Raw genomic sequence first — 13,534 nt, 5'->3', positions numbered from 1 at the left:
TCGTTGGAGTCGAGCTTAATGACCGATGATGTTTGCAAGTGAAAAAGGAAAGCCGAAGCTTCGAACCCCCACAACCACTATTATGTGACATGTTTCGCCTTTTGTACAGACTCATCAGACATATCGGCCGTGGAATGCCATCGCTATCCATCAAGCATTTCCTTTTTCAAATGCAAATTTGTTTTTACAAAGATGGAGATTTGTACATTCATTGTATGGCTTCAATGACAAACGCTTACATTTTGTTCATACATATTTTAATTTACTTATGCCCGTAATTTCAACGTCTGGGTAAACGGGTAGGTAGCTACCTATTAGTTATCATTACCTACGCGTTTGGTAATTTCTACATGCCATTTACCGAGGCATGTAAATTTTGAAATCATGTGGTAATATTGGTGATTTTCATTCATGATTTCGCAAAATCATTGCCACATAGAAGTGCTTTACAACTTTTAACACATTGGCAACGATTAACCAGGTAAAATCCTTGGTGTAAGTAAGTACACGGGAGATATCTGTGAACTCATAGATAACGACGCGTTGAAATTACGTGCATTAATGGACTGACATAATGTGGTTTTGGAGCCATCTGGGTACAGAAGACAGCTTGGTGATGAACTCGACTCCTTGCTATGTCGCTCACAATTTTCAAGTTATTTACCATCCTTTACCCCTCCTGGTAATTGATGTTCTGTGGTCAAGTAGCTGGATCTTTTTCAAGAAATTCGGAGTTGAAGTTTAATCTCTTGAACAACAATTAAGTCTCACTGGTAATTATGCCTGGTAAACCTATGTGGCAGTTGATTTTTGTAAGTTTGGATCCAATATTTCTAGAGAAATTTCTATCTTTGCTTTGTTAAAATTTTTGTCGTCTTTTGGATCTTTACGGTGTTTTGCACTATCAGATCAAACAATGCCAGACCAATAAGTTCAGGACTAAGGTACCACGTATAATTTATCATTTTGTTATTTCCTTTATCTGATATTTGTTTGTGAATGCCTTTCGTACTAAGTAAACCTTCATGTCTTGTTTTGGACCTAAAAATATTTCTGAATATCGTTTTCACTATTTTTTGTATTAAACTCAATCTATTGTCTCTATCCTATATTATATCTATATAAACATTATCTTGTTCATTATACGTTTTGTAAAATCAATAACCCAAACTCTCACTTATAACACTCAGTTGTTGTCGTGTGGAATACCAAATAAATAAATAAAATAGAAAAAACATTCTAGGGGCATTCAGTCTCGAACGATTTAAACGCAAGGTGCTTCTACGGCCTCTTGTTCTTGGGAAGTGGGCTGGGCAGTAGATTTAAAACACTCTCGCCTACTTCGAACTTAGATTTGTCAATCGCAGACTATTCTTATAGAAATCGCTTGAATATGTTTGGCTGATGTCCGGATGTGCTTCCAAACTTGCAGTCAAAAATCCCTCTCAACAATTTTCTTACAAGTTTGTACGGTGGTACAGAAGCTCTCGACCTAATATCTGCTCGAGCTGGTGAGACCCCATTTTTCTAGGCATTTGTACACTGCTAGTTCTTGTTTCTCCCATGAGCTACTGTCAGTTTCAGGAACTCCTAGGAGTTGTTCTTTACCCCCATGTGATATCAGAACAGCAACCCGTTTTTTTCTTCTCTGTTTTGAGAATATCTGGTAATAGTTTTCCATGCCAGTGCACACAAACAGCCTCGTTCCTTGAAGCTGTTGCGTTTATTTTTTACGGTTTATTCTCTGCTGTTCACGGATAAAGCTTCTAGAGATCTTATATTTGAAGGGATCTTCTCCGATAGCTTATACTGTAGCCATAATGATACTAGTAACGTTCATATACACCTTACAGGGGTCCAGCACCAATGACAATTGCATAGTTACGATTTTCTTGAAGCCGCGCTTGATTGTTTTCGGGACAGATGGTTCTTCAGATTCTACGATACGTTTAGCATCAAAACAAGACCTACACCTCATTGAAAATGTATTGAAATATTAAAATATTGACACACAAATTTCAGAAAAAGGAAATAACAACATAATTAATAATCTGTGGTATCTTAGTCCTGAACTTGCTGACCTGGCATTGTTTGATCAAACGGTGCAAAACGCCGTAAAGAGCCAAAAAGCGACAAAAATCTTAACAAAGCAAAGATTCAAATTTCTTCAGAAATATTCGATCCAAACTTCCAAAAGAGCAACTGCCGAAAATCCTAGAAAAAGGTCTGGAATAATTCTTGTTGTTCAAGAGATTAAGCATTAACTCCGAATTTCTAGGAGGCGAAAAGGATGGTAAACAACTTGCGAACTACATAGAGAGCGTCCTTCAAGTAGTCCGCTGTACCCAGATAGCTCCAAAACTACATGATGTCTGACTCTCGAATAAATTTAATTTAGAACAAAATGTAAAAGACATTTGTTTTCATTCCAAAAATTGATAAAAATGAAGAAAATTTTTTTTAATAGTCTCCATTTTCGCACAAAGGCGTACCTAGTCAAGTTTTTCGGGACATTGGCTTTATTATCTCGAATTCTGTAATACTTACTTAGTTTGTTGTTCAGCCAGAAATGTTAAGAACAGAATGGCCTTTAATTTAATGCTTAATATGGACAAACAGCTTTAACCATTCCAGAGAAATAGGTAGCGAAATCGCTAAATAGCCAAAAAAATCGAGATTTTCACAAGGTCGAGGCCCCAGTGGCACATGTTACCAAATTCCATTTGTGCTCAAACTTTGACAGTCTTAAAATCTGACCAAACTAAAAACTTTATGCGGTTGCCGCCTTAAAAAATCCGACCTCGATTTGTTCCCTTTGAACAATAAACAGTCCAACGCTACAAATTATAAGAAAGAAAATATTGAATTTTACATAGAACATTTGATATTTTATCAAATTTAATATTTTTACATAGTTTAATAATAAAAAAATTGTATTACAATACCATTCATTTTATACCCTACACCACACTGTCGTAAGAGGTCTCGATAACACAATAATCTGCTAAAAAATCGACGTTATACGGTCAACAGTCTTATTTTAGAACACTGTTATGTATTTTTTGATGGTTTTTCCAACTTTAAATGACAATTTTACGACTTTTATGACGATTTTCGACCAAAACCTGTTTGCATATTTTGCATATTTTTTGCATATTCTGCATATTTTTTGCATATTTTGCATATTTTTTGCATATTTTGCATATATTTTGCATATTTTTTGGCATATTTTTTGCATATTTTTTGCATATATTTTGCATATTTTTTGCATGTTTTTGATATGACCCCAAATATCGAAAAAATTACCCTTAAAACGCCTAGATCCAAAATTTGAGTCCAATCGGATGAGAAATAAAAAACATGCAAAAATCCGATGTCTACTAATAAGACATAAAACAAGTAAAAAATGACGATCGCTTACTTGTAAATAATTATAATAATAAATTTAAAAACTAGCGTAGTGTGACTACCACCGTCAATTGTTATTATTGCACTGATAATTATCTACTTATTGAACGAAGCCAAATGAAATAAAAAAATTTTGGACAATGCCAACAACACGCGGTGTTCCCAAGCGGTCCCCCATCTAAGTACTAACCGCGCCCAACGCTGCTTAATTTCGGTGATCGGACGAGAACCGATGTACTCAGCGTGGTATGGTCGTTGGCGAAGAAACATAGTTCATTTTGCTTCATATGGCCATTGATTTCATTGCTTGTGTGTTTAAGACAATTTCGTTTACTTATTGCACACAAACACACAAACGAACAAGAAGTTTTATTTTCGTTTTATAAAGGAAAATGTTGACTGTCCTTTAGTTATTAGTGAACATAACCAGTATGTATTAATTTGGCATCAAAAAATCTAACAAAAATTGTAGTTTTTTTAATAAATGTTAAAATTTATTAAATATTGCTCAAAATAAATGTATTTTGGGAAAATTTGGCTCCTTAAATTACCTTTTTTTTGGAAATTAAGACAAATTTTTTAAAGAATTTTACAATAAAAATTCTTGTTTTTAATAAATGTTAAAATTTCTTAAATATTGTTAAAAATAAATGAATTTTGCGAAAATTTGCCTCCTTAAATTACCTTTTTTGAGAAACGAAACAAATTTATAAAGAATTTTACTTTTGTTTTACAAAGGAAATCATAGACTATTGTATCTAGCTACATATAACTGAGCATTATCAATAGCGAATGCTTTACATTTACCTTAAAATAATAAGCAGTTGAGTTTTTTATTTTGGCTCTATTTCGGTTAAAAATGAAGATATCGACTTCATTCTTTTTTTATTTAATAGAGAAAAATAAAAAAGAAAATAATATCATTTGTGAACAGTGAAAGTGTATGTGTGATTCAAAAAGCTAGGAAAAGTGGAAATAAATTGAAGTGGTATTATCTATGAATGACTTTGTCATAGATAAAGAGAAAAAGACTCTAAATAATGAATGTGGATTACCAGCTGCAGATGCAGCATACGAGTTCAGCTCTCATGGTAATACCGAAAAAACAATGAATGATATAGTCAGCAAAGTGCAAACTGACAAAATAAACATTATTAGTGATGAAAGATTGAGTTCGGGAGTGTTTGTTAAACCAAGCCCTGTATCACGAACGGCATTTAACGACACAACAACTAACTTCCAGATGTCAACAATGTCTGATAATAATATTGAAGACGGTGCTACCTCTGATAGCGTGCAATCAGAGATCACCAAAAAAGTAAAAAATCTCGTGCTTCTAAAAAGTCGCATAAACGAAGAAAAAATAACCAAAATGGAAGTGCCGATAGTGAATATGAAATCATAAAACATGATGCTCTTATTCAGCAAATGCAAATAATGCAAGCAAAAATTAACCAGCTTGTAGAAGAAAATAAAACACTTACGGAAAAACTGACTGCCTTGATGGCAGCAAAACCTAATGATATATCCATCCAAGTAATGGAGGAAGAAATGTCGGTCGGGGCAGCCGAGAACGCCGGCTCAGCGAAGAAGGATGAAGTTGTAAAGCCAAAAACAACACAACGCTATGGGCAGATTCGGGTGCAAAATCTAGATCTACCCTCAAAGCAAAGAAGAATGGTGTTGCCCAAGCAACAACAACGACTCCAGCAAGTTCAGCAGCCGTACCAACAGCAGCAAAAGAACCAGCAGCTACAACAGTTGAAAAAGGTAACAGTAAGCAACAACCAACAGCTACTTCCAGAAAACAAGGTAAACATGTACCAGCTATTACTCTATATGATAATAATTTTAAAGAAATAGCCGATATTTTAGACGTACATATTGGTTGAGACAATTTTTCGATAAGAAATTTAAGAAAAGGTGTATTATCCCTTCGAGCAGAAGGTTTAAATAATTTTTCTAAAATAATTGATCTATTGAAAGAAAGGTGTTATAAATTTCACACCCATACACCCAAACCTCTGGTACCCTTCTCAATCGTGGTTGATGGCTTGTCCCACATGTACTCCAAAGAGGTGGTAATAGAATTTTTGTCAAACTTCAAATTTAAAGTTGATGTAGTCGATGCAATTAATATTGGGGATTTCAAGTGGATTTTGAAGCTCGGTAGAACCACTGAATTAAACAAATTATATAAATTGAAGAAGATCATACATAGTGATGTGACATATAAAAAAGATAAAGGACGAGAAGTTGTCCAATGCAAGAATTGTCAGCGGTACGGGCATATTTCCCGTAACTGTGGTATGCCGTACCGCTGTGTAAAGTGCGGTCCAAAAACTGTTAGGTTCCGTCGAAAGAAATTGAAGCGGAGTTGCCAAAAGATGCACTTCGTATCCTATTAAAATGCGCAAATTGTGACAAAGAAAGTCACGCAGCAAGTTCGCCTGACTGTACTGTACGTCAAGCAATTATCTCAAAAAGACTGAACGTCAAGTAGAGAAAGAAACTATTCAACAAGCTAAAGCTCAAAAATTTGCTGAGATACGAGCAGGCCGCTCTTATGCTACACCCCTAAGACGGTTGAGAATGTCACTCTAGGTCGAAGACCAACACAAGAGGGAACAGATAGAATGGTCAGAATGATAGGAGAGACATGTAAAAATACTTTTGGTAAAAGTATGTCATAACTAACAAAAGATCTTGATGATTTTTATGATCAGTTTCATGAAATCCAGAAGGTACGAGGAACAGAGGATGCCGTTTTAGGGCTCCTTATGCATATAAGGGTTACAAATGTTGAAATGTATATTTGTAAACGTTAATTCTATAGTGTCTTTGGCGAAAAGACACTATTTAGATATTTTTATAAAAAAAAAACACAGACCAGATGTTCTGCTAATAACAGAACATAAACTCACACATAGGCACAACTTTGGTATTGATGGCTACACAATACACAGGCAATGTAGGGAAGGTGGTAGATCATTAGGAGGTACCGCAGTTTTAGTTAAAAACATCTTTAAAAATTGACAAATCTATCTAGACACTGGCAATATTGAATCATGCTGTGTAAAAATATAAATAAGAGATGGGCCTGAGATAATATTTATCTCACAATATCTTCCTCCGAATTGTCCGTTTAAACCCTCAGACCTTGATGGCATTGTCAATTTGGGTACAACCAATGAAATAATCATTGGTTGTGACTTAAATGCAAAACAACGGGACTGGGGAGGCAACTTAAATAATAGAAGAGGTATTGAGTTACATCAATTCTGTGTTGTGCTGTCGTGAAGTGAAGATCGAAATATCAAATAGTGAAAAGTGATACAAGCAGTGCAAAAAATCTTATCTTTTATAGGATAAGTTGGAGATAGAATTTTGTTGGATCTCAATACAATGAGAACCGTATAAGTCAGTGAGATGGACTTCAATATTGATCCTGGTGAAACGACAGCACAAGGAGAGGTGGTTGTTCCTAACAACAGGAGCAGTCCACAGCTGGCGGGAGATGTTAATCCTGTCAGCACACCAGAGCCGACGCCGAAGTCCATTAACGGCGGCAAACCAATAAGAATACATATTTCTGTAACAACTAATATGGCAGAAAATACAAAATTTATGACTCCAGAGTTGGTGACATATAATAGCATCGGCGTCAGTGAGAACAATGGCGGTGGCAACGAAGTAATGTCCGATGCTAGTAGCAAAACGGAAGGGTTCTCAGGAGTAGATTCCCGTAAACTCAGAAAGAAGAAGAACAGTGACGACGAGTCATACGAAGTTGTGAAACTAACCGCACAGGTTAAGGAATTGCAGAAGGCACTTGCTGAAGCAAATCAACAAATCAGCATTTTTACTTTCAAATATGCTGAATTGGTGCAGCAGTTTAAAAATACTGCTAAGAAAACTGAAGTTGAATCAATGACTATTGATACATCAGCCAGTCCGGGTGACTGGTCGGCTGAGGTAGCCGTAAACCTCAGCACGGCGGCGATGAGCAATGGTACTGCACCGCCGGTAGTACAAGGTACAGGGCGAGGCCTACATCACACAGCATCGAACGGACACGAAGGTCCAGCAAAAACAACAATCGAAGAAGACAGAGGGCTCCAAGAACAATCTCCTCCAGAGTACAGTGGCGGCGACAAGTGCCACGACGGCGGCAAAAACAATACCGGTGACATCGACTAATGCAAAAGGCATGAAAGAGACGGTGTCAAATGCGAAGAAGGCAACAAATGTCAAAAAGGATGGAAAAACACCTCCAATTACTGTTTATGGAGTTAGTATTAAGGAAATGAAAGACATACTAGACCAAAAAGTGGGTCGTGGTAAGTTTTCAATTAAAATGTTTAAAAAAGATCTATTAACTATCACCGCAACAGGGATAGAAAACCACAAAATTATTCGACAATTATTACTAGATAGAAGTTATAATTTTCATACATTCACACCAAAAGAATTATTGCCACACACATTGCCAATACATAGATTGTCAAGTGAATTTTCCCGGGAGAGTATTAAAGATTTTCTCATTAATGAAACGGGTGTTCAGATGGAGTTTTTGGGGTTGCGTAGCATTTCAGAGAGCAAATGGCTCCTAATACCCTAGACAGACGGCAGCGTTAATTTGCATTAACTGCCTTAATTCAAATTAATTCGTGCATTATCCACATTCTTAATGCACAAAATCAAAGGAAATTTAAACTGAATTTAGCAATTTCAATATGGCAATGCTGTTGAAAATCAATTGTCTTTTGTCAAATTTCCATGTTTAAGAAAATAAAAAATGAAAGCAAATCAGCAATTTTCGCGTTTCTTCAAAATAAGTAAAGGTTTTTCGCGAGTAGAGCAGCTAATCGTTTTTAACGCCTTCTAACAAATCTCTTTTTAAAATTTTTATTTTCACAAAAAATTTCATTACCCACCATACCAATTCTATCGAAAATTATATCTTCTTCAAATGTTTTTTAAAGTTTTGCAATATTTTTATAATATTAAAAAGACTCAAAAATATCGCGAATAAATTAAATTTATTTTTTTCATCATCGTGGTGAAAAGGTCAATGGTAGAAAGTGAATTTGTTTCGCATATTTTGGCGAACTTTTGTAAAGCTTTATGAAATGGTCTGCTGGGTACAAACAAACAACACAAACAGCTGTTTCATAAATGCAGAAACTATCGTCTGTCAGGGTGAAAATTTAATTCAAATTAGGAAATTTTTAATGCAAATTAACTCTGCCGTCTGTCTAGGGTATAAATCTAGGCAGAGCTTCGGACATTAAAAATGTTTTCAAGATAAGAGATATCCTTGGTTGTAATGTCACTATACGCAGGGAAAAAAGTAAGGGTTTCATACAATGTTTCCGTTGCCAAAGATTTGGCCACATTGCGGTAAATTGTGCAATGCCTGAACGATGCGTTAAGTGTGCTGAAGCACATCGTGCAGCAGATTGCCCTTTAGCTTCAAAAGAGCAAGAATTGAGTGGGGATGTTGAAAAACAGCCAATTCTTTGTGTCAATTGTGACACTCAGGGACACACAGCGGGTTCTCCCGACTGCCCTAAGAAAAAAGCGTATATAAATAAAATTACAAATAAGAAGGTAGAAGCTGCCGCTAAAAAAGAGGCACGCTCTGCTCATTTCGCATTAGTGCGTGGGAATATCTCATATGCTACAGCAATGGGTGCCCGACTCAACCCTAAGCCGGCACCAACAACAGCCAGGAGACCGATTCTCACTCAATCGAGTACTGGCGTGCCACCACAGCCTGATGGTTACATGTTTGAGGTATGTAGGAAGAGATTTGGTAATTGTTTCTTCGAAGCAATGGTCAAATTTCGAGAGTTTTCACCGCAATTTAGGAGCATTGCGGCAGAGAAAGGTGAGGAGGAAGCTGTAAGGGCTTTACAATACAGTATGCTTTATAATGTTTGACAACATTAAATGCTTCTTTTTAAATGCAAATTCGCTGGTTTCTACAACCCGCCGACATTATCTACAGAATTTTATACATGAATATAAACCGAAAATTTTATTAATTGCTAAGCATAAGCTCCCTAGAGGGATTTAAAATTTTTAAACAAACAAGAGAAGAGGGCGGTGGAGGGACTGCTATTTTAATCAAGGAGGGTTACCGTTGTGAAAGAATAATAATAAACACGGGGTACATTGAAAGTTGCTGTATTAAGGTATGGAGAGAGAATGGATCTCCCATCATATTCGCATCCCTATACCAACGACCGTCAGAATCTTTTCGGCCATCTGACCTTGACCCAATACTAAACTTGGGTAGCTCTAATGAAGTCGTTATTGGTATGGACCTTAACGCAAAACACCCTTCGTGGGGTGGTAATATTACAGATAGCAGGGGACGGGCCTTGGATAATCATTTTATCCATTATCCCAACTTTAAACCATACCCTGCGGATAGCCCAACAAGACCTAATTTTGCTTCCGAATCATACATTGATTTTTTTCCTGATGACACCTGGAATTGTATTGGAAACAGGTGATGGCTCATTAAGAGCATTTGACTTCGAATCTGACCATAGGGTCATTGAGATAACAATTCTCAGTGGCAATCTGGCCAGATCTGAAGTTGGCACATTCAAGAACTACAGTCACATCAACGTGCATAACTTCCAAAGGAAGATTCGGCAAGGTCTTGAGACCTGTGCCTTGCCCACCAATAGAAATGTCAGCATAGAGGAAATCGATGATAGCATTGATGAACTCTCAAACATTTTCCGTCATGCCATAGATACCACAGTCCCCAAAGTGCGTGCGGGAAATGGGGTCCTTGGCACACTACCTCCACGAATAATGAACTTCATTCGTGAGAGACGTAGGTTAACACGAACGTTACGCAGAACTGGTGACCCTGATCGTATTCCTATACTCAGGGCAGACATTAGAAATATACACAAGATAATCCGTGACTCTATAATTATATTTGAGAGGGAAAGAAAGAAAACCTTTCTGCAAAGTATAAGGGTTGACAGCAAACGAATGGCAGGTCTAGCAAAAAGGGAGCCTGTAGGAGACCTAGAGGAGAATTCAGACCGGATATATACTGAAAGTGAAAAAGCAGAACTCTTAGCTGATCACGCTGAAGAAGTATACCAGTTAGACATGGGTGCTGGCAATCATGCATTTAGGCAATCGATGAGAAATAGTGTAAGAGAAATGGAGGACTATTCCCCATTGGTCAGTTTCTCAGATGTCCCTCCAGCCGATGGGTCTACCGCTGTAGATTTGTGTTTGATTTGACAATATCCCCGATGTTGCAATAAAGAAAGCTGGTAATACCATAGTGACTTTCATTGTGGTGCTCTTTAACCACTGTCTAAATTTGGGATATTTCCCAAAGGCGTGGAAATCTGCTCTGATGGTCCCGATTCTGAAGCCTGGGTCTGATCCTGCCCTCTGTGCAAGCTATCGGTCATTTCGCTATTATCACCATTCGGAAAATTATTTGAATCTATCATTCTGCACAGAATTAAGAAGCATGTAAAAATGAAAGGGACCTTAAAAGACACCCAATTTGGCTTCAGGCCTCAGCATTCGACCTCCCACGCCCTATCTGCTTTTGCAGATTACGTGAGTGACTGTCTAAACCAAAGGAAAGGTACTATCGCGGTAGGATTGGACTTCTCCAAGGCGTTCGATACCGTTTGGCATGAGGGCATCCTACACAGCTGCAGCGATTTGACTTTAATAGACAAACGTGCAGACTTGTAGCGAGTTTCCTAAGAGCCGATCCTTTAGGGTCAAAGTCGCTGACCGAATCTCCAGCTCCAGGGCTGTTAGAGCAGGAGTACCATAGGTTTTTTAATATATATGTTAGTGACATTCCTGACCCTCCGCAGGGTGATATGCTGCTAACAATGCTGACGACGTGTTGCTGGCATTACGAGATCCTAAAGCCAGCATCATAAATAATCAGCTGAATATGTATCTGGATGAGCTACATCGATATTTTATAAAATGGGGATTCCGACTAAATCCCAGAAAATATACAGCGGTTCTCTTTAAGGGAAAGCCAGGAGTGACATACCCAAATTTTAAATCTTATGTACCTATCATAAGAATAGGGCGAGATCTGATCAGTAATTCCGATCAAATAAAATATCTAGGGGTCATTTTCAATAGTCGATTTGACCAATGCAGGCATGTTGATTATATGCTAAGGAAAGAAAAGGGACTATACTTTGGCTATGAAAAACTGCTTAGTATGAGGGAAGGACTTTCGACCGAAATAAAGTTTTTGATTTACAAGCAAAATATAAGGCCCACTCTAGCTTATGCCTTCCCAGCATGGTTTGGAATCTCCTCCTGCCAGATGGACAGGCTGAGAAAGTGGGAAAGAAAAATTATAAAGAACTGGAAGCATTTGCCACCTGCAACCCTTCAGAGACTCCATAATGAGAACCTGCTCTTTAGAGAGGGAGAGCTAATTTTGTATCACCGAAGGTACCATAGTTTTGATATGCAAAATACAGTGTATATTACAACACAGTAAAATATATATAAGACATAGGGATAAGCGCATAACCACGGCCCACAAATGTAAATAGTATTAGTTTGCAGCTCACCTTAGATGTTAGTTGTAAATAATAGATTAAGTTTGTAGTTTTAAGTTTTTATAAAAATGTGAATTCCCTTTTTTAATAGTTCTAAGTTTTTTAGGGATAAACCAAATGAATTTATGTAAATAACACAGAGAAGTCTTGTTGAGCTAAGTCTCAACATATAAAAAAAACTGAAATTTTAGGCCTGAAAATGTATTAGGCAGAAATCTCATAGATTAATAAGAATTAGAAATAAGTCACAATTTCTTGTATAGATTTAAGTTCTGAACTAATAAATGTGGCTATGCCAAAATTGAAATTGAATTACATCAATACCTTCTTAACTGTCCGAATTTCATACTATGTCCTACAGTAGACGCCACAAAACCGAATATAGTTGAAGACTCGTTTATAGATTACTTCATCAAAACACCTGGTATCCCAGTAGTAGAAGAAGGATTGTTACCAACACATGACTATGAGCTGTGGAAATACAGTTATGTGTTGGTAACATCCAGCATGAACCAGAAAAAGTATTTTATAATTTTGATAAAATTAAAGTTCGGAAATTTAGAAGAAATATTGAGGAAAACACACACCAATATACTCTACCATGCGATAGAAATGTATCGATTAATGAGATTGATGATTGTGTCGCGGGCTTGAGCTCTACCTTTAGAGAGGCAATAGAGACTTGTGTACCCAAAACTAAATGTAGAAGTTCATTATTAGGGGAATTACCACCCCATATAATGCGCTTCATAAATGAAAGGAAGAGGATGCAGCAGACACTCAGGAGAACTGCTAATCCTGACAGATATCCGTTACTAAGGGCAAACATTAGGAACTTTAATGTTATAATAAATCAATCAATATCGAAATTTGAGCAAGACCGATACAAAAATTACTTACAAAGTATTCGTGTCAACTCGGAGACTTACGGTAAGGTCAAACGAGCTACCGGGCTTTCAACTAGAAAGCCCATTAAAACACTAATAGATGATTCAGGGGGGCAAATCTCCGACGATGTTGAAAAAGCTGAACTTATTGCTAGTCATATGCAAGAAGTATGGCAGGATCGAGAGGACGTAGGTGGAGGCACCTTTCGCGGACTTTCACGATTTGTGAAATTTGTGATTTGTGCGGATGGTTCCATCGTTGGGGATCTTCCCCGCTGGAATGAACATTGTTTTGTTAAACCGCAATTGATTGAAGAAATCATCTCATGTAGACCTTCCCGTAAGTCATCGGGTATAGATAGGGTTCCCGATGTTGCCCTTAAAAAAGTCGGTGATATCATTTCGATATTTTTGGCCATGATAATTAATCACTACCTAAATCTCGGATATTGTCCCTCAGCTTGGAAGGAGGCTATGGTGGTGCCCATCCCGAAGCCGGGGGCAGACCCTAAGAGATGTGGAGGATATAGACATATATCTTTATTATCCCCATTTGGGAAAATATTTGAAAATGTTAACTACATATAATTAATGAAATCATTGAAGAAAGGCACATTCTTAGGGATTGCCAGTTCGGATTTCGAC

At 37.1% G+C, this 13,534-nt stretch overlaps 1 non-coding gene across 1 annotated transcript; it reads right to left on the bottom strand.

Annotated features, from left to right (window-relative positions):
• Nucleotides 1-3,549: 3,549 nt before the first annotated feature.
• On the bottom strand, nt 3,550-3,668 carry LOC141395526 (5S ribosomal RNA). Its single transcript, XR_012410658.1, has one exon. It is a non-coding gene; the product is annotated as a 5S ribosomal RNA (ribosomal RNA).
• Between the last annotated feature and the right edge of the window lie 9,866 nt (nt 3,669-13,534).

Source organism: Musca autumnalis, unplaced genomic scaffold (assembly GCF_047663935.1).
Source record: "Musca autumnalis isolate F117 unplaced genomic scaffold, ASM4766393v1 scaffold_2, whole genome shotgun sequence".
Classification (NCBI taxonomy): domain Eukaryota; kingdom Metazoa; phylum Arthropoda; class Insecta; order Diptera; family Muscidae; genus Musca; species Musca autumnalis.
The sequence above is the reverse complement of the archived record's forward strand: the minus strand, read 5'-3'. Positions and strand labels throughout refer to the sequence as shown.